The sequence below is a fragment of the Mobula birostris genome, chromosome 19 (assembly GCF_030028105.1).
Source record: "Mobula birostris isolate sMobBir1 chromosome 19, sMobBir1.hap1, whole genome shotgun sequence".
NCBI lineage: Eukaryota > Metazoa > Chordata > Chondrichthyes > Myliobatiformes > Myliobatidae > Mobula > Mobula birostris.
Window position 1 is genome coordinate 54,049,457 of NC_092388.1, and position 22,220 is coordinate 54,071,676.

Genomic DNA, 22,220 nt, shown 5'->3' on the forward strand with positions numbered 1-22,220 from the left:
CGGACCAAACCTGTGCTTTACCGGACAGGAAGATCTCAGACAGCCTCGCGCTACTGAGGGACACCATCGCCTACATGCAGGACAGGGGGGTGAACGCCTGCCTGGTCAGCTTGGACCAGGAGAAAGCCTTGGGCAGCATATCGCACATGTACATGGCGGACATGCTCTCCAAAATGGGATTTGGGGAGGGAATCCGGAATTGGATCAGACTGCGCTACACAGACATCTGTAGTGCAGTCCAGGTCAACAGGTGGGAAACAGACAGCTTCCCCATCAGGTCAGGAGTCAGGCAGGGCTGTCCCCTCTCCCCTGTCTTGTTTGTCTGCTGTATAGAACCCTTTGCGGAAGCCATCAGGAGGGATGAGGGCATAAAAGGGGTGACGCTGCCAGGCAGTGGAGGGACCCAAGTGAAAACCTCCCTGTACATGGACGACGTCACCGTCTTCTGCTCTGATCTGAGATCAGTTCGCAGGTTGATTGGCATCTGCGAACAGTTCGAGCTAGCGTCGGGGGCCAGGGTCAAACGCACGAAGAGCGAAGCCATGCTCTTCGGCAACTGGCCCGACCAATCCAGCATCCCCTTCACCATCAGGTCCAACCACGTGAAGGTGTTGGGGATCTGGTTCGGAGGGACCGAGGCGTGCAACAAGAACTAGCAGGAGCGGACTGCCAAGGCGAAACAGAAACTGGGACTGTGGGGAGGGCGCTCCCTGTCGATAACGGGCAAGAACCTGGTCATCAGGTGTGAGGTGCTCTCAGGGCTGCTGTACTTGGCGCAGGTGTGTCCCGTCCCCCGCTCCTACAGCTCGGAAATCACCCAAGCTGTCTTCAGATTCGTCTGGGGATCCAAGAGGGAGCGGGTGAGACGGACCGTCATGCAGAAGTCCCTGGACAACGGGGGCAAGAAAGTCCCCAATGTCGCCCTCACCCTGATGGCCAGCTTTGTGTGTGGCTGCATCAGGTTCTGCGTAGAACCCAGGTATGTGGGCACCAAGTACCACTATGTGCCCAGTTTCTACCTGTCGCCCTGGCTACGAAGGATGGGTCTGGCCCCACTCCTGCGCAACGCCCCAGTCAGCTGGCCGTTGCTGGCATACCTGTCCTACGTAGTAACGGACACAGTGGGGTGGTTCCCTGAGCAGACCGTCTGGCAAAATGCCTCATCACCAGATCTCACCAACAGGCACCAAGACCTCGCCTGGCTGGCAGTGAGAGGGGCTCTCCCAGTCAGATCCCTCCTGTACACCCGGAATGTCGTCCCCGCACCCCACTGCCCACTGGAGAACTGCAGTGAGGAGAAGTCTGTGACCCACCTCTTTGCACACTGTCAGTTTGCAGGGAGGGTGTGGAGGAGGATGGACAGGCTAGTGTCACGTTTCATCCCCAGCAGCTGCGTAACACAGGACTCTCTGATCTACGGGCTGTTCCCAGGGACGCACACGGAGACCAACATCCAGTGCTGCTGGCAGATCATCAACTTGGTGAAAGACGCTCTTTGGTTGGCCCAAAACTTGATGATCTACCAGCACATGGAGATGTCTGTGGGAGAATGCTGCCGACTGGCACATTCTCGGCTGCAGGAGTACGTGCTGAGGGACACACTGAAACTCGGTGCAGCCACCGCAAGGGCCCGGTGGGGAAGGACCACGCTATAGGTTTCTCCACCCATGGGAGTGGGAGGGGTCGGGTGGCGGGGAGTATACCCCTCAACAATGCTGTGGTAAGGTAAACCATGGTAAGGAGTGCCATGTGGGTGGCCATAGGTACGGATATGTACTGACTATAATGGAAATGTATGTAAAGGATGGAAAGTTATTGAATGGTTTATTGTATATAATTTTATTTTTGAATAAAGTATACTTTGAAATAAAAAAAATATCTATCCTCCAGAAGTTACAAAGTGAATCCAGACAAGGCATAGGTGCAACAAACGGAATTAATTTTCCTGGGACAGAAAATTTCCCGAGGTAAAAGGGAAATCATTGAAGATTGTGCAAGCGTGGTTAAGTCAGCCTCTTACAACAGTTCAGCAACTTCAGTCATTTCTGAGATTATACAACTAATGCAGAGCATGGGTCAATTCATATGCTGAAATCGTTCAACCACTCAACAATCTGCTGACAAGCAGTAAGCACTCATACGACCTTGTGACTTTTAACGAAGAACAACTAGAAACTTTTCAAACTTTAAAGGTAGCATTGTGTACTGTACCTGCGTTAGGAATCGCTAATATGGGCAGACCATTTACCCTGTATGTCAATGAGAAACATGGCTACATTGTGGCAGTCTTAACTCAGGAACATGGAGACTGACTGCATCCAGTTGGTTATTATTCTGCTAAGCTGAATAACACAGCATTAGGATGATGTCTTTGTTTGCAAGCAGTGCAGACAACGTATCCAGCAGACGTGACAGCAACAGAAGAAATAAAAGAAGTAAAGGAAGAATCAAGAACATCTGCAGTGAACCCAACAACTGGAATTATGGAACTGAAGTTGAACTCTGCATCACAGACAAACACACAAGATACCTTAGAGACTCAAGCTCAGTCCTCTCAATGAGCAAAGTGGTTCTGGGTGGAGAATGGTGGAAATTAAACAGTGATGGGGTATAAAGCTATGGCCCTGATCATAGACTGGTAGCCCCAGCCACATTGCTTCCCTATCCGACATGGCAAGTATACTCTCTGGCAAACATTGAACTACTAAAGATGATTGACAGATTCTCCCAGTTGTGGTGGACACCTCAGTTTAGGGCACAAGCTCGACAAACATTTGAAAGATGCCTGACATGCCAGAAAGTGAATCCTGGAGCAGCTGAGAAGCTACCACAACTAAATGCACTTTTACAGTTACAAGTGGACTATATTCCTTTACCAAAGTGTCAAGGACACTCTGACCTACCGACAATAGCGGACAAGCTTTCAAGATGGGTAGAAACTATTCCAGCAAGGAAAGCCACAGCCACACACACAGACAGCAAGAACTCTGATCAAGGGCTAGATTGCTAGTTGGGGATTGCCCTGTCACAGTGACTGACCAGGGAACACATTTCACTGGGAGTGTTTGTCAGGAACTATACTGATTGATGAACATTGAATGGTCTTTTCATTGTGCACATCACCCAGAGTCACCAGGACAAGTCCAACAAGTGAACAGAATAATCAAATAATGATTGACTAAGTATCATGAGGAAGGTATATCATGGCTTTCAGCTCCTCCTGTGCACTTATGTAGCACAAGAGCAATACCAGTCAAGAAAACTAAACTACGTCCACTCGAGGCAGTAATAGGACATCCTCTGTCACTGCTGGGAGCTCTTGATCTCAGAGAGGCTGTTATACACATTATGGCAGACAGTTCAGTTAACTATTGTGTGAAACTAACCCAAGCTGTACAGTCTGCTTCTCGACAGGTTTCTGCCTCTTGGAGTGATCCAATAGGAGGAGGACACACCCTGATACCCGGTGAGTGGGTCCTGATTGAGAAACCGCTGGGAGCTCGATGGGAAGGTCCTTACCAAGTTCTGTTAATTACCAACAAGGCAGTGAAAGTAGAGGGTCTAAATAAGTGGATACATGCCAGCCACTGTAAGTGAGCTAAAGTGGTACCTGACAAGGACAACAAGCACTGTAGTTAACTGCTGAGCTACAGTGAGCCCATGACTAACCAGCCAAGTGGAAAACTACTGAACATTATGAAGTTTATTCTGACATAATTGCTATTATATTCTTTGCCAATTTTGCCTACTTACTGTGAGTGCTAATATTCATATTAATATGTTGTAATGTTGCATCAGGTTCATGGGTCTGGCAAGTGAGACAGAAAACACTGATTGTGAATAGGCATATTAATCATTTATTTACAAACAGTAAAAAGTCGACCAAACATTCAAGTTACAGATGCTACAAAGCTGAATATTCAACAAGTATACTTAGTTAAGAGCACACACAGAGCATACCTTCCCAATGGCTATCTGCACCGCTTGCCTTAAACAAAGGAAGAGAGAACTTGGTACTGCAGTATTAAATACGTTCTTTCTAATTAGTTAGTTCTTATCTATAGATCTGAATGGAATTTTTTCTTATCTCTGGTGTTTGAGGAAAGCACAAATCTTTAATCTTAGTTTTTCTCTCTCTTCAACCACGTTATCACTGTCCTGTTCCTGTTTTCTTTGTTCCATCAACGCCTAATAAAACAATTGTCAAGGTAAGAAGCTTTGTGCCTCTTTCCTGAATCCTATGAGGACCTTGGATTAAAAATATCAAAATCCACTAATGTCATCTTGAAATGTGGGGCCTGTGTGTGCTTGTCATAGTTCTGCCAATCAAAGCTTGCATAAAAGCCATTGGGCTCTTTCGGGAGTGATGGGTTGTTGCCATTTATGCTAATCTATCTCACCTTGTAGGAAGTTATAATGTATAAATCCTGCCATTGCTGTTGAGAGTCTCTAACTGTGATTCCAGTTTAGTCTGAAATTGTCTCTTTACACATGCAAAGGCCTTCCAGAGGTCAGGCATGAACTACTTACATGACTCTCGGTCACCAGCTATAAACACTACAGCTCTAACCCTCAGATTACGAATATCCTGATTCATCCTTTGCTGCTGTTTGGGGATGACACAGAATGCTTTTGTAAGGACACACTTCTCCATACATGTCTTTGTGAAATTGGTAATGATTGTGACATGTTTATTCAGGAATACTGCCAAATCATTGAACACAGTCCAGTCTACTGCCTTGAAACAAACCCAAATTCAGTCTTCCACTTCTGCCATCCAGTTCTTTGTAGTCCTATTGTTCATGTACCTATATAGAGCGTCTTAAATGCATTTAATGTATCTGCTTCCACCACCAACCTTGACAGGGAATTCCAGGCACCCATCATTCTGTGTAAACCCCTCACATCTCCTTTAAACTGTTATCATCTCACCTTAAATGCATTGTCCTCCAGTGTTAGGAAGTTACTAGCTGTCAGATCTATGCTTCACATAACTTTATACACTTTACCAGATCTTCCCTTGGCCTCCACCATTCCAGAGAAAACAGCCCTAGTTTGTTCAATTTCTCCTCATAGCATCTGCCATCTAATCCAGGCAGCATCCTAGTAAAACTCTCCTGCATAATCTCCAAAGTGACCAGAATTAAATGCTATACAGTACTGCAGATGTGGCTGAGCCAGAGTTTTATAAAGCTGCAGGAAAGGCTGTTGAACTCAGTGCCTTTACTAATAAGGCAAACATGCCATATACCTTCTTTTCTATCCTATCAGCTTGGTCAACTATTTATTTCTACGTTTGTTCTCAAGACTGAGTAGTGACGAGGATTCAAAAGACTTCAATAGGATGGTGGGCAACAACATGACAGTTATTACGGAATCTCTACCCACCACCCCATCACAACCCAAATTTGAAGTCAAAATAGCCTGCTGAGTGAGAAAAGTCCTTGTGTTCTTCTGGGTGGGATTTTGTTTTGCTGTAACTCCTGCCATTGGAAGATCTATCATAATCTTGAAGAGTTTATATCTCTGAACCTCTAGGGAGAACAATCCCAGTTTCTCTATACAGGTAACTTGGCACGTGCAGCAGACGGCATGACAGAAGGATGAAAGGTGGCATTGTGCTGTAGTTTTTGTGTGCTCACTGCGTGTAGTTTAGATCACATTACACTGTGCAACACAGCCGTAGCAAGTGGTAGCTCTTGGTGATGCAGGCAGCAGGGTTAATTGTGGAGAGCCGATGGAAGAAATTACGTCGTGGCCTCATGCATAAAACATTCAGATAAGAGTGAGACAGGAAAAATGATTATTCAGTGTCGTTGCTGCAAAACACACGCTGGCCCTTCACAAATACAAACTTGTGCTCGATTTTTAGTGGATTTTAACAGAATCATCTACCTCAGATGTGGTAAAGCACACGATGTTCCTGGATCAATTGATCACCATCTACTCTACACCATGATGTTCATTAACTCCTAAGAGCATGGATGTGTCTCATCGTTTACAGTGGATTGGTCAAAGGCCCTGGAGAGGCAGAACCAATAGGCGACACTTCAACAGTGAGTACACCAGATACCTTGAAGAAATGTTGAGGTTGACAGAAAAACAATTGCAGATGTTTTGGATTTTCACTCAAGATGCTGCTGTTTGATTTCATGTTTTCTGGCAATGTAGGAAGAAGCCACTCAGCTTGTGAGTCAATGTAGAGTCATAGAGTCAGAGAAAAGTACACAGAGCAGGCCCTTCAGCCTATCTAGTCCCTGCTGGATCATTTAAACTGCCTGCTCCCACTGACCTACACCAGGACCATAGCCTACCATCCATGTACCTATCCGAACTTCTCTTAAGCATTGAAATCGAACAGTGTGATTAAGGATGACTAGTGTGAAACAATATATTTTTTATTTAGCGATACAGTGTGGAGTCAGCCATTTAAGCCATGCCATCCCAGCAACTCCCAACAAACCCAGTTAACCCTCACCTAATCACGGGACCATTTACAATGACCAATTAACTCTCCTGGTGGACAGTGGGAGGGAACCGGAGGACCAGGAGAAAACCCACGCGTTCCATGGGGAGGATGTAAGGATGTAATGCCGCGATGAGGCCACAGTCAGATTAGAGGAGCAACACATATTCTGCCTGGGTGGCCTCCAACCTTATGGCATGAAGATCGATTTCTCTAACTCCTGGTAATTGCGCCCCGCCCCCCCCACTCTCCTTCACCATTCCCCATTCCTGTTTCACTCTCTCACCTTATCTCCTTACCCACCCATCGCCTCCCTCTGGTGGTCCTCCTCCTTTCCTTTCTCCCATGGTCCTCTGTCCTCTCCTGTCCGATTCCCCCTTCTCCGGCTCTGATTCTCTATCCCAGCTATCCACAATATAATAACTCTAGAATAGTTTAATATCAAATAAATGTATACAATATACATCCTGAAATTCTTGTTCTTCGCAGACATCTACAAAAACAGAAGTGCCCAAAGAACAAGTGACAGTTAAATTGTTAGAACTGCATAGCCCCCCCCAACTCCCCCTCCCATATGCAAGCAGCAGCAAAGCGACGACCCTTCCCCTTCCCCTCCCCCATTTGCTTCAGCACCCACCAAGCAAGCAATAGCAAAGCCCCGAAGAAAGACCTTGATTTGCAGTACAACAAAAACTGATCATTCACCTGGCAATTCACAGGCTCTCTGTCTCTAATATAGGGGCAGAGACATGTAACTCAGCGAGAGGGGAGATACAGACTAAACAACTCGCTGATTTGTGATGATAAAGTCTGCTGCATTACTTTTTTTTTTCCCCTGAGTTCTCCAACTCAAGAATCGGCAACAAACTCCCCCCCACCAATGAGAGAGAGAGAGAGCGCGATTCGCCGGGTACTTGGCCCCCGACAGCGGATCTGATGTTCTGTTTTCTCCCGTGACACTTTAGTTGCTGACACTGGCATAGAGTTGACTTGTCCACAGGGCCACAAGGCATTGGAACTCTGAAGGTGTGCTTGCTTTCTAGGTCACATCCTTGTGATATGGAAATATGGCCGGCCGTGAGCCCTCAGAGTCAGGTCCCACTATCACACAAAAAAACGAAGTCTTAGTGTAACTCCAGGTCAGGGCCTCTAGAATGGTCCGTAATGTCCCTTCTGTTGGTCCTTTGTGGATCTTTGTGTAACACCGCTCTTGCTTAAACTTGTGTACTCTACACTTAATATACTCAGACTGCCAGTTTAGTGAAACCAAACTTTAAATACCAGGATTTGGAAATCACCTCGAGGCATTTGTTATTTACACTGATGTCAATTAAATATTCAAACCAGAAAGGAAATATTCAGCAACTCTGGCTGCAACTGTGGGAAGAGAAATAGAGTCAATATTTCAGATGAGAGACTCATTGTCAGGACCCTGACCTGTTGTTTTTTTTTTGCAGCATTTTCTGATTTTTGTTTCAGATTTCCATCGTCTGCAGTTATTTTAATTTTCAGTTAATTAAGTGCTCATTTGAATTGGGCATAATAATTGTTTTAAGTGATGGTTTGGATAGATGTGTAGGGAGAGCAGACATTGGCTTCGAGCTTCTGAGGTTGTGGGTTTGCGTCTCCTCTGTTAGAGGGCATTAACTGGCATTTGCATTGCAGTACCACAGGTATACTGCCTTGTTGGAAGGGCTCTTTCTAGCTGCAGGATTAAACTAAAACACTGATTTATTTGATGCCAGCTGTAGAAAAATTGGCAGCCAGCTCCATGCACTAAAAAAAACACTTCAATAAAATGAATTAGACATGAGTTCCTTATGAATAACAGTTCCTACTAAACATCTGAGGTTTATTAACAACTAAAACATTAGTGGGGTTGTTGGGTCATTGAAGATGAAAGGAGGATGTGAAATTGGTAACCAAGGGTGGCGTGAGAAAAAAATATTGGTGTGGCAAGCCCCAGATAGACAATGATGAGGGGAAGGGGAAGGTCTGGTTTTTAAATGCTGCTTGTGAACAGAGATGAGAAAATCTGCAGATGCTGGAAAGATGGGATCTCCTCTTTCTTCAGCTCTTTGCCTTTTCCACCTATCACCTCGCAGCTCTTCCCTTCATCCACCCTCACCCACCCAGCTGGCTTCACCTACCTTGTACTCCTCCCCCACCCCCCACCCACCTTTTATTCTGGCTTCTTCCACCTTCTTTTCCAGCCCTGATGAAGGGTCTCAGCCCAAAATGTCAACTGTGTGCTTCCTGGCCTGCTAAGTTCCTCCAGCATGGTGTGTGTGTGTTGATAAAATTGGTCGCCAGGTGCGGTCCTTGACTGACATATCATCCCATTGATGTCAATGGAACAATGGCAGGAGCTGAGCACAATCCCGTAACCATGAAATAATGTGAATATCTGCAAAATTCTTTTGCCGTCAGCTGTCACTAGTAATGTTAAAATCTGAAATTTCTTTTCTGCAGCTCAGCTTGATTTTCCCAATTATCTACTGCATGTGCAGCTTATTTCTGGTGGTGACTCCTCTCTTCAGCGACACCATAAACTCCCTCGTTGGAATTGCAGTTGCACTCTCTGGAGCTCCAGTCTACTTCTTCTGTGTTTACCTCCCACCTGAAAAGCAACCCAAGTGCATAGAAAAGCTTTTACGTAAGTAATATGCTGAAAATTCTATATTTTTCTTTCTTTGCTAGGAAGTTTAAATGTGTTCTTTAAGTCCTTCGGCTATCTCAATCTAATAATTTCTCCTGCATTCTGTGGAGTCTCTGTCCCCGCTTTTTTTTGACAAAATTATTATAATAGTATCTTGGGCAAGCTGTGGGGCAGTGCCTTTTCTGAACTGGGGTTCATCCACACTTTTGCTGTTGGCCGAACCCCTTTCTCCAGTCACTCACCCATACCGCAACTGACAATGACACGACGGTATAAGTCCCATCACGAATGAGAACTGGAGTATTGTGTTCAGTTCTAGTTGCCTATTATAGGAAGGATGTGGAAGCTTTAGAGTGGGTACAGAGCAGACTTACCAGAGTGATGCTGGAATTAGAGAGCATGTCCCATGAGGAGAGGCTGAGTGAGCTAGGGATCGACTCTTTGGAGTGAAGAAGGATCACAGGTGACTTAGAAGTGTGCAAGATACAAGGCATATATCAGATGGATAAAGACTTTTTCCCAGAGCCAAAATTGCTAATTTAATAAAAAGTAGAGGGAGAGTGTCAGAGGCAGGTTTTTTACATAGAGAATGTTAAGTGCATGCTTAACCTCTGCAAATCCTTCCTTAAGTCTTGTTCACCCTCTCGGCTTTAAAATAAATTTTAAAATATACTTTGATGAAGTGTCGGTCACCCATCCTAACAAGCCTTTATGTTGCCCTGAGTTAGTTTCTTAATACATTTGTGAAGGGCCTTTACTATCTAACCACGGGGGTGGCTCACTCAATTAGAGTGCTTTATCGTGAGCATTGTGATTGAGTTACAAACTAGTTAATGAAAGAAAAGGCATCCATGCTAGAGATGAACAAAATATAGACACAAATTTATGAATTCTACTTCTGAAAATTTGAAGCTACAGGTACCTCCAACTGTGCTCTTGCAAGTGAGAGTAATTGACTGCACTGTACTGGCCTGGCTTGGAAATCAGTTGAATGGTAAGGTCAATAATAGAAAAGAATTTGAAATTTTAGGATTGTGATTCACTCTGTCTTCTGAGGATATGTTGGAAGCATTTCATGTACTTAGAAATGATGGGAGGGGAGCTACTTATTCAAATTTGACAAAGAGACTAAGTGTAGGTCATTGTAAACAGTGTAGATTTGAGCACTAAGCTACTAAAAGGTATGAAAGGTTGAGTGAATGGGCAATAGATTCAGTGTATACCAATTGCTGCTACTTTAATGTAAACGGTAAGGAGTCTTCTTTCCTCCTCATGGAATGTGCGTGTTTGCTCTGGGTGCTCCAGTCCAAAGATGTATCAGTAAGTTAATTGGTAATTGTAAATGGTCTCATGATTAGGCTAGGGTTAAATTGGGGGATGTGGCTTGAAAGGCCAGAATTGGCGGATTCCTTGCTGTAGCTCAATAAATAAATGCGAGATCTTGCAATTTAATGACAAAATGATCAAACAGGGAATTTCTAAATAATGTAAAACTAGAAGCACAGGGATCCAAAGGTACTTGCTGCTCCAAGTACACACATTTGGAAAGCAAAACAAGAGAATTTGGAATTACAAAAAGCACAAGTATAACAGCTCAAGAACATAATTATGACTTTATGCTTTGGATTCTGTTCAAACTGAATCATATATACTGACTCATCATGTGGTGGATATAAATTGTTATAAATATACAGGCTAGTAACATGCTCAATTACCTTAGTAAATATAGTACGTTCAATCAGCATTGTCTGAAATTACTATTGCATGTCAGGACAAAGGACAAGTGCTGAATCGCCAAAGTCATCCAGAATGGGAACTCTTATTTGCCAAGAGACCAGTTGGTAGACAACACTTGAGATTCAAAGATGCTTTCAAAAGAGGCAGTGGTTTCTGAGAGGCATTGATCACAGCATATTGGAAAAAAAATCTGATGAAACAGCCAATGAGAAATTATAGACAGGTGAAGCTGAATGTGCCCAGCAACAGGTGAAGCATTCATGTACCCACAACCCTCTTAATAAAAGCAAGATGGCAGAAAGTAGAAGCAAAACCCTGCAAATGTTGAAAATCCAATGTCAGAGTCAGTCAGCAGGTCAGACAGCAACTGTGACAAGAGAGAAACCAAGGTTGTTTTCCCTGGAATTGAGAAAATTAATGCTTTAATTTGATTGAGGATGGCTGGGGAAAGGCAGAAGTAAAAAATGAGGCCACAGCTCACCTGTGATCTTACTGAATGGTGGAACAGGTTAGAACTGAAATACCTGTTCCTCTACATAAATTGTCATAGCTCCTCCAGTCTCCCGGTGAAAGGATTCCCTCTTTTTGTTACTTAAACGTGAATCTGATCCATTTTTATTGGAATTGGATGTGGGAGATTTATTTTTTCTCAATAATTGTCTAAAAAGAATTATAATGAAATAAAAGCCCAAGTACTGGAAATAATATGATCGGGTTACATCTCTGAAGAGAGAAATTGAATTGTAGTTTTAGGTAAGTGAGAAATTTGGTCCAATTAGTTTCTTTTAGTTGTGTTTTTTTCTGCACAGCAATATGCAAGTTGATTATTTAATGACTAGTTACTTTACCATGTGGTCAAATACTTGCATTAAATAGTGTTACAAACAAGACAAGAGTGTGTTGCTTATTAAAAAATGTTGTTTCTTTAAATTTTTTTTTCCAGGTATCATTTCTTTGTACACGCAGAAGTTGGCACTGTGCTGTCTAACAGAAAATGAATTTGAAGAGAAAGATATTTAACAAGAAACAACTAAAGAACTGTCCAGAACTGTGGCACCAGAAGTTGTTTACACAAATGCCAATCTCTCACACTATTAAAACTCTGAATCCCACCTTCTTGATTATCAAAATGCTGGAGTCTCCACGATATCCAGAAGATTGAATTTTTTTCTTTTGGAAAAGCAGTTTTAATTTAAAAAGATGCATTATTTTCCTGCTTCCTTTTAGAAATAATAGTCTCGTTGTAAATGTTGGTGCTTGTGTTTGTCAATGCCCACTTTCATTCTGTGATGGAGAGAGTTAATTTAGGTAACTCTGCGCTGTCTATTGAGCCATTGTGATTTATGTCACAGGAGATGTTTTTAATTTATGAGCTTCCTGTGATGTGAGTGTTGCCAGCAGGGCCAGCATGTATTGCCCAAAGTCTTATTGCTGGTGAGAAGGTAGTGATGACCCCCCCCACCCCTCCAGAACTACTGCTGGACTTCTGGTGAAAGTGCTCCCACAAAGCTGTTGGGGAGCAAGTTCCAGATTTAGACCCAGAAGTGATAAAGCACCAGCAATATAAGTCTTGGAGGTGAACCTGCAAGTTTTGCAGCTGACGATGTTCATCCACCTTGCCAATTGTCATGTATAAATTCCACAGAGTACAACATGATCTGTTGTCATAAGCTCTGGTATAACCCCTCCTACACTTTATAACATTGCACTCCTTGTTTAACATTGAGCTCCTCCAGTTTATTTTGCAGCAACTCCCTTAAGTACTAATTCAGGAATCCCTTAAAAATTCACTTTTTTTTACATATAGGAAGGCAAACTCGTGACAAGCAATTTTCCTTGTTTAAAATGCATGATTTTTCCCATGAAGAAATTCAGCTTGGAGTTAATCTTTCCAGGTGCTGACACTGCATCAGTCCACACCACAAACACCTGAAATCTTTGTTGTGTAACTGCCTCTGTTAGAAAGTGCCAGAGCAGGTAATTTCTGAAATAGCAGAAATATTTGGTCAGTCAGTATTCAACCAAGCAAATTCCGGAGAACCAGAAGTCCATAACGAATATGTGACCAGTGTGTTTAATGCATTCCAATGAAATGTGCATTTCTGTTTTGTTAATAATTGAAGGAATAGAATAGAAAAATCTGTTTAAAAAAAAAGAAAAAGATCTTAAGGTTAAATTTGTAAGCAAAGTTAAATGTTTTTAAATTCTGCGACATACAAGGGTTTGATCCTGTTTTTACCTTATAACATGTACACAAAGACTTGCCAGCAGGAATCACTGGGCTAATGAGATAAAGAAGGTTTGTTGCCTTTTTCTTGGTTGTGTAGACTGACACGCTGACAATGGTTGGTTAATTTCACAGTTAATTATGCACAGTTACTGAAGTTAAACTGAAGAAAATAAATATGCGTAGAACCATCCTTCACTAGTTGTTATTATCTGGCTTTTGTTGGGGAAAGATTACATTAGTTTATTTGATTGAACTCTCTTTCCTCCACTCTTTAAATGGATGCTTTCGAAGTACATCATGTTTATTTGCGGTACAGTTACTATTTTCTGTGAGCCTAAACTCCTTTCCTGGCACACCCCAGCTCATGTTTCCTCAATAGAGGTTTTTCAGCTCTGTTCCAGTGACAAGGACCTGCTGATGTTGTACTATTTATTGTCACATCCTAAAACAATATACAAAATACTGTTTGTCACATCCAGCTTTGCATATGATGGGACCTGTATTTACATATCGAGGCTTCAGATGTCCTTTGCACCGGGCTTTTTAGATCCCCAAAATTTTTTACAATGGGAAACAAAGCCCAGGTAGTAATGGACTACTTCAGCTTAGTTCAGTGAGCCTTGACTCTGAGGAACCTCAGATTTATTAACTGATAAACAAGATGAGCAATCACATAATTCCTTGAGGACATTGTTGCTATAATTCTCCTTTGTATTCTAAGCTGTTCACAGATTTGTGCATCTCCTGTGATGTTCATGCCACAGATAACAGAAGCCTGTTATTCAGTATGAATTGTTACTCATGGGGAGTTATGCAAAGAAGTCTTTGGACTGGACAGGCTATTAATTTACTGTCTGTTCACATTGCAAATGCATAGCTGATATACAGTGGAGAAATGACTCTCATGTATTTCGTTATTGAGGTACTGCTGTCATACACCACCTGCCTCCCCACTTCCCCAGTCACTCCACTTTCACCACTACTCTCTACACTACCTCTAATTCCCGTAGGAGTAGTGATGTTAGAAGTCGGTTTTACTGGCCTAATGACAATGAACCACAAATCAGTTTTGGTGGTTGTCCAGTTGATACCACCTTGGTTAAATCAAATGTTTGGATTCGCAGAGCAACTTTGGTGATACTTGTCTCACTGTGTAAGTTCAGTTGAACCACAAGATGTTTTGATTCACCTGCCCTATCATCAGCAGTAAGGTAGGGAAGACTGGGAGTATTAAGTCTGGCTTCATTGGCTTCTGGCCGGTTACGATATCTCTCAGCTGATGACGAGCTGCCCATGTACTGACATATGTTTGACGGGGGAATTGAGTGGAACTGGTGTTCACAATCTAGACTTACAATATACAGCAGGGATTCCTAACTTGGTTGTAGGTAACTTCACAAACATTCATGGTCTCTCTTGTATTTTATTTTACTTTAATGTATACAAAATCTAATGCGTAAATCATTTGCAGTTTATAAGGTTGGAAACTTATTGCCTGTTACTTGTTTTATTGTTGGCTATAAAGTTGTATTTTTCATGACGTCTTACCAGTTTATGGATGATTCTAAAATGTTTTTGATGAATTTGGTGTACAGATCACTTTTATAGACATACAAATTCTAGAATGATTCAGCTGTATAATATGTAGAGCATAGAAATACTACAAATATTCATTAAAAAGTTTATTTATTTATTGAGATATAGCATGGAATAGGACCTTCCAGCCTTTGGAGTCACACTCCTAAGCAATTCCCTGATTTTAATCCTAGCCTAGTCACGGGACAACTTACAATGACCAATTAACCTACCAACCGGTAGGTCTTTGGACTGTGGGATGAAATTGGAGCACCCGGAAAAAACTCACAAACTCATTACAGGCACAGCGGCTGTCTTATAGGTCCTTTCAGAAGTATGAATGTGGAATATCTTCTTTCTTGTAAGAATTTGGAATTACTGCAGTCACAAAATATTGGAGTAATGCAATGGGTTCAGAATTGTTTATATTAGTAACTGCTGCTTGAAGGATGGTGATTGCAGAAATGGTGATTATCCTCTCAATTACCTGAATAGACCGGAAAGTTTATTACATGATGTTTTGATGATTATATGTTGTTTCAGTTTTGAGTCAAATAAATCTTTAAACATGTACACAACAGTGTAAAATCTTAAGTATTTTAATAAAATAATTCAGGATATAACTATTCAGACTTATTAGGGCAGTTCTTTGAGCAAGTTATGAGTTGAGATCATACTCTCCTTGGTATCAATGCCATGTCATGATACGTTCCGGCAAAAAAATAACAAGAACTTCATGTTATCTGAATTTAACATTTACAACGTGAAGTTATTTGGCCTTGAATTTTCAGTGGTAAAATGGGTGGTTTTTGGAGTCTCAACCAAGAGACTGAGAGGTTCTGTTCCTCTCAGCTGTTGTAAGGCACACCACAGCAAGGAGACAGATAAAGATAAGTAATAGGAACAAATATCCAAGGAATTGGGATGTTTCAACGAATCAGACATTTCCCTTACCTCCTAAGTGTAGGATGAAGGGGTTATTGGAGATATATAGGAGAAAAGAATACAGATGTTGAGGACCAGTGTGAGGGACCTATACAGTATGGGTTGCTTTCAAATGAATAACGTTAGGTCCATTGTTCTCACCAACTATGTGGTTGCCACTCTAATCGACCAATTTGGGGAAGTTCATTCACTTAATATTTAGTTGTACACAGTAGCAGTGGTGGTTCTCTGGCTTTATTATGTTATTATTGCGTTTTTAACAGTACTCTTATGCTATATTTAACTTGTGCTATATTCCCCCCCCCTCTCTCTCTCTCTCTCTCTGTCTCTGTCTCTGTCTCTCTGTCTCTGTCTCTCTCTAACTCTCCCCACTAATCCATCAACCCCACTACAATTTATCCCAACAGCAACCCTGGCCTTCCCCATTGAAGATGTTCACTCCCCTACACTCTCTACCACTTTCTCGTGAAGTCTTTGACCTGCAAAGTTAACTCTCTATATACACTGCCTGGCCTGCTGAGCATTGAGATAGCGGAATCAAAGGTTATGGGGATAAGGCAGGAACTGGATACTGATAGTCGATGATCAGCCATGATCACAGTGAATGGCGGTGCTGGCTCGAAGGGCCGAATAGCCTACTCCTGCACCTATAGTCTATTGTCTACTTCCAGTACCTGCAACTTTTCCACTCTTAGTCAAACATTTTGTTGCATAAGAATTTCAGTATCTACTTCGCGAGACCCCTCTTAAATAAAATCATTTTATTGTAAAGGATGTAAAATAGAAAAGCAGAGAACATGCCACACAGTACATAAGGAAATTCAGGAGTGGGTTGTTTGAAGACTATGGTTTGGGTTTAGATACTCGTATTACATGGATGATATTAGCAGGTCCTAGAGTTGTTTCTTGGATATACAGATGTCATTGGCCAGACCAGTATTTCTTTTCTGTCATTATTACATTGAAAAGACATAGTCATAGTCATACTTTATTGATCCCGGGGGAAATTGGTTTTCATTACAGTTGCACCATAAGTAATTAAATAGTAATAAACCCATAAATAATTAAATAGTAATATGTAAATTATGCCAGAAAATAAGTCCAGAACCAGCCTATTAGCTCAGGGTGTCTGACCCTCCAAGGGAGGAGTTGTAAATTTTGATGGCCACAGGCAGGAATGACTTCCTATGACGCTCTGTGTTGCATCCCGGTGGAATGAGTCTCTGGCTGAATGTACTCCCGTGTCCTACCAGTACATTATGTAGTGGATGGGAGACATTGTCCAAGATGGCATGCAACTTAGACAGCATCCTCTTTTCAGACACCACCATCAGAGAGTCCAGTTCCATCCCCACAACATCACTGGCCTTACGAATGAGTTTGTTGATTCTGTTGGTGTCTGCTGCCCCAGCACACAGCAGCAAACATGATAGCACTGGCCACCACAGACTCGGAGAACACCCTCAGCATCATCCGGCAGATGATAAAGGACCTCAGTCTCCTCAGGAAATAGAGATGGCTCTGACCCTTCTTGTAGACAGCCTCAGTGTTCTTTGACCAGTCCAGTTTATCGTCAAATCGTATCCTCAGGTATTTGTAATCCTCCACCATGTCCACACCGATCCCCTGGGTGGAAACAGGGGTCACCGGTGCCTTAGCTCTCCTCAGGTCTACCACCAGCTCCTTAGTCTTTTTCACATTAAGCTGCAGATAATTCTGCTCACACCATGTGACAAAGTTTCCTACCATAGCCCTGCACTCAGCCTCATCTCCCTTGCTGATGCATCCAACTATGGCAGTCATCAGAAAAGCTCTGAAGATAACAAGACTCTGTGCAGTAGTTGAAGTCCGAGGTGTAAAAGGTGAAGAGAAAGGGAGACAAGACAGTGCCCTGTGGAACCCCAGTGCTGCTGATTACTCTGTCGGACACACAGTGTTGCAAGCACACTTACTGTGGTCTGCCAGTCAGGTAATCAAGAATCCATGATACCAGGGAAGCATCCACCTGCATCGCTGTCAGCTTCTCCCCCAGCAGAGCAGGGTGGGTGGTGTTGAACGCACTGGAGAAGTCAAAAATTATGACCCTCACAGTGCTTGCGGCTTGTCCAGGTGGGCGTAGACACGGTTCAGCAGGTAAACGATGGCATCCTCAACTCATAGTCGGGGCTGGTAGGTGAACTGGAGGGGATCTAAGTGTGGCCTGACCATAGGCCGGAGCAGCTCCAGAACAAGTCTCTCCAGCGTCTTCATGATGTGGGAGGTCAATGCCACCGGTCTGTAATCATTGAGGCCGCTGGGGCGCGGCGTCTTCGGCACAGGGACGAGGCAGGACGTCTTCCACAGTACAAGAACCCTCTGGAGCCTCAGGCTCAGGTTGAAGACATGGCAAAGTACTCCACATAGCTGAGGGGCACAGGCTTTGAGCACCCTGGCACTGACACCATCCGGTCCTGCAGCCTTGTCTGGGTTGAGACGTTTCAGCTGTCTTCTCACCTGTTCAGCTGTGAAGCCCACCGTGGTGGTTTCGTGTGGCGGAGGGGTATAGTCATGAGAGCAGGGTGGGGGACAGTGAGGAGGGGTAGGAGGGGAGAGTGGAATATGTGTTGGTTGGGGGCCGACAGCAGATGACTCATGTGGGGGATGGGCAGGGGTCACAATGTCAAATCTGTTAAAGAACAGGTTAAGTTCGTTGGCCCTGTCCAAACTGCCTTCAGCTCCTCTGTTGCTAGTTTGCCGGAACCCAGTGATGGTCCTCATCCCCCTCCAGACCTCTCTCATGTTGTTCTGCTGGAGTTTCCACTCAAGCTTCCTCGTGTACCTGTCTTTAACCTCCCTGATCCTGGCTTTCAGGTCCCTCTGTATTGCCCTCAGTTCCCCGCTATTTCCACCTCTGAATGCCCTCTTTTTAGCATTCAGGATGTCCTTGATGTCCTTAATGTCCTTTGTTACCCATGGCTTGTTATTTGAATAACAAAGGACAGTTCTTGTCGGAACATTGCAGTCCACACAGAAGTTGATGTAATCAGTGATGCACTCTGTGAGCCCATCAATATCCTCCCCGTGTGGCTCACAGAGTGCCTGCCAGTCTGTCACCTCAAAACAACCCTGGAGCGCCTCATAAGCTTCCTCCGACCATTTTCTCACTGTCCTTGAGGTTGCAGGTTTACTCTTCACCAGAAGCACGTAGCAGGGTTTTAGATGCACCAGGTTGTGATTTGACCTTCCCAGTGGGGGGAGGGGAGAGGAGCTGTATGAATCCTTAACGTTAGCGTACACCAAATCCAGAGTCCTCTCCACTCTGGTTGTACAGCTCACATACTGCGTGAAGTTGGGCAGTGCTCTCGCCATGGTAATATGGTTGAAGTCACCCGAGATGGTAATGAGGGCACTTGGGTGCTGGGTTTGTAATCTGGCTATGACGGTGTAAATGATGTTACACGCTGACGTCGGGTTGGCAGAGGGAGAGATGTACACAACAACCACAATGGCATGTGAGATTTCCCTTGGCAAATAATATGGCCAAGTGGGTTGTGATGTGGATTCAAATGGTTCAACTTAATACCAGGGAATGTATACAATATACAACCTGAAATGCTTACTCTTCACAGACATCCATGAAACAAGAAACCCCATAGAATGAATGATAGAAACATCAGACCCCTGAAGCCCCCCACTTGTCCTCCCCCCACTTGTGCCAGCAGAAGCACTGACACCCCCACCTCGCAAGCAATAGTACGAGCCCCCAAAGAGGCCTTGATCGAGAGTTCATCAAAAACTACAGTCCATAACCCAGTACTTCGGTATCTCAGACAGGCCCTGTCTCTCCAGTGAGGGGGAGAGAGGGTGCTTTCCTGCAGCAATGAGAGTGGAGACCAGCAACTCGCTGTACCACTGTTACAAATCCACGTCACTTCTCCAGGCACCCCAACTTGAGGACCAACAGACTATCACTCGTCATCAAAAGGGGGGGAATGATATTAACATTCGCACACTGTTAAATATTGTTTATACCCCCCCACAAAATGTTCCTGAGTGTGTTATCTCTTTAGATGCTGAGAAAGCTTTTGATAGAGTAGAATGGCCTTACTTATTTAAGGTGCTTGAAATGTTTAATTTTAGCTCGAAATTTATATCCTGGATCAAATTTATATCATTCTCCTGTTGCCTCGGTCCGTACTAACTCTTTAAACTCACCTTTTTTCCCTCTTTTTCAAGGTACTCGACAAGGCTGTCCTCTTAGTCCTTTATTATTTGATATTGCATTAGAACCTCTTGCAATTTCCATTCGAGGATCTCCAAATATTACTGGGATAACTCAGGGCTTAAAGTCCCATAAAATATCATTCTATGCTGATGACTTACTTTTATATATTTCTAATCCTCAAAAATCCATCCCTGCTGTTTTAGAGTTATTAGCACAATTTAGTCTTTTTTCAGGTTATAAATTAACTCTTAGTAAGAGTGAACTTTTCCCGATTAATAAACAACTTCCCTTATATCATAACTTTCCGTTTAAATTGATTAATAATTATTTTTCATATCTTGGGATTAAAATTACTTGTAAACACAAAGATTTATTTAAGATTAATTTTTTTCTCCTTAATTGACCATATTATTCAACTTTCATCTAAATGGTTTCCATTATATTTAACTTTGATTGGTCATATTAATGCAGTTAAGATGTTTTTCCTGCCAAAATTTTTATATATATTTCAGGCATTACTGATTTTTGTTCCAAAATCTTCTTTTGATAAAGTTGACTCAAAAATTTCTTCATTTATTTGGCAAAATAATAACCTGAGACTGGGTAAAATACATTTACAGAAAGCTAAGAGAGATGGAGGTTTAGCATTACCTAACTTTAGATTCTATTATTGGGCAATTAATATTCGACATATGAAATTTTGGTTACTTGACCAGGATATACTATCCATTCCTAAAAGGGTAGCATTGGAATTACAATCTGTTCAGGGCTATACACTTGGCTCTATTTTAGGTTCCTCTCTTCCTTTTGATTTGAAACGCCTCAAACAGGTCTCTAACCCGATAGTTAAATATACCTTACGTATTTGGTTTCAATTCAGAAAATTTTTTGATCTTAACCAATTTGGGCTAGCGATTTCTATTTTAGGTAACATATTTTTTCCTCCCTCTTTCACAGATCGTGCTTTTCAAATTTGGAAGACTAAGGGTATTTCACGGTTTTTGGATTTATTTTTAGATGGTTCCCTTATGTCCTTTGAACAATTATCTAATAAATATAATTTATCAAGAATACATTTTTTTAGATATCTACAAGTTAGAAATTTCCTAAGTACTATACTTTCTTCCTTTCCAATGCTTCCTCCTACATATATTTTAGATACTATAATTAACCTTAATCCATGTCAGAAAGATGCATCAGCTATGATTTATAATATTATTATGAAACTTAGGAAAGCTCCATTTGATAAGATTAGGGTAGATTGGGAACAGGAATTGGGTTCTATCATTTCCGTGGATGACTGGGGGCAGATTTTACAATTAGTCAATACTTCCTCCATCTGTGCTAAACATTCCCTAATTCAATTTAAAGTTGTTCATAGAACACATATGTCCAAAGATAAATTAGCTCGTTTTTATTCTCATATTAATCCTTTTTGTGATAGATGTCCGGGGCAGATAGCCTCTTTAACTCATATGTTTTGGTCTTGTCCTACTCTGGAAACTTTTTGGAGAGACATTATTAATATTATCTCCAAGGTATTGAATATAGATATCTCTCCTCACCCTATTACTGCTATCTCTGGACTACCTAAAATTTCCAGTAATCTTTCTCCTTCAGCCCGTAGAATGATTGCATTTCTTACTTTAATGGTGAAAAGATGTATCTTACAACATTGGAAAGAGCTTAACGCTCCAACCACCTTTTTTTGGTTTTCTCAGACGATATTATGCTTGAATTTGGAGAAAATTAGAAGCAATCTTATGATTCCTCACTTAAATTTGAACAGAGCTGGAGATCTTTTATTCAATATTTTCATTTAATGTAATTTTTTTTCTTCTCTTTTTTGCTCCATATTTATATACCCTTCTTGTTTTTTTTTACTGTTTTTAATGGAGGTCGGGTTTGAGGATGTGATTTTAAGTTCTCTAACTCTACTTGGTTCCAAGTTAGCCCATTGTTTTGCTTTGCTTTTAGTTTAGTTGCACGGTGGGTTTTTTTTGGGGTTTTTTTTTCCCTTTTCTCTATTGATATATATATAAAAAAATTAGTATACTATTATGTTACCTTATTATGTTATGTTTAAATTACATTGTTTGTATCATTTTTTTTATCTGTATTAATATCTCCTGTAATTTTATTATATTCTAACAGTGTATTAGTGCCTATATGGCTTACCTTTTTGTATACTTATTCAATAAAAAGATTTAAAAAGAAAAGAAGTCAAGCCCCAATAGCACAGAGGCACACAGTTGAGGCATGATCAATAATATAAAGTCTCGATATTCTGTGCCCTGCACCACTCACGTTGCTACACAACCCCCCCGGATGTCTGTTGTATGCGACCCGGAAGCCATGGTGACCATCTGACTTACTGGCCGTATCACGAGTCCGCAATGCTGCA

At 42.2% G+C, this 22,220-nt stretch overlaps 1 long non-coding RNA gene across 2 annotated transcripts; it reads left to right on the forward strand.

The window, feature by feature from the left end:
- Window positions 1-1,809: 1,809 nt before the first annotated feature.
- Window positions 1,810-15,277, forward strand: LOC140212610 (uncharacterized). Of its 2 annotated transcripts, none has more exons than XR_011889759.1 (4): window positions 1,810-3,466; window positions 5,873-6,056; window positions 8,939-9,122; window positions 11,806-15,277. It is a non-coding gene; the product is annotated as an uncharacterized lncRNA (long non-coding RNA). The 2 variants fall into 2 exon arrangements; XR_011889760.1 differs by having other exon boundaries at window positions 1,811-3,466; window positions 5,901-6,056.
- The last annotated feature ends 6,943 nt before the right edge of the window (window positions 15,278-22,220 follow it).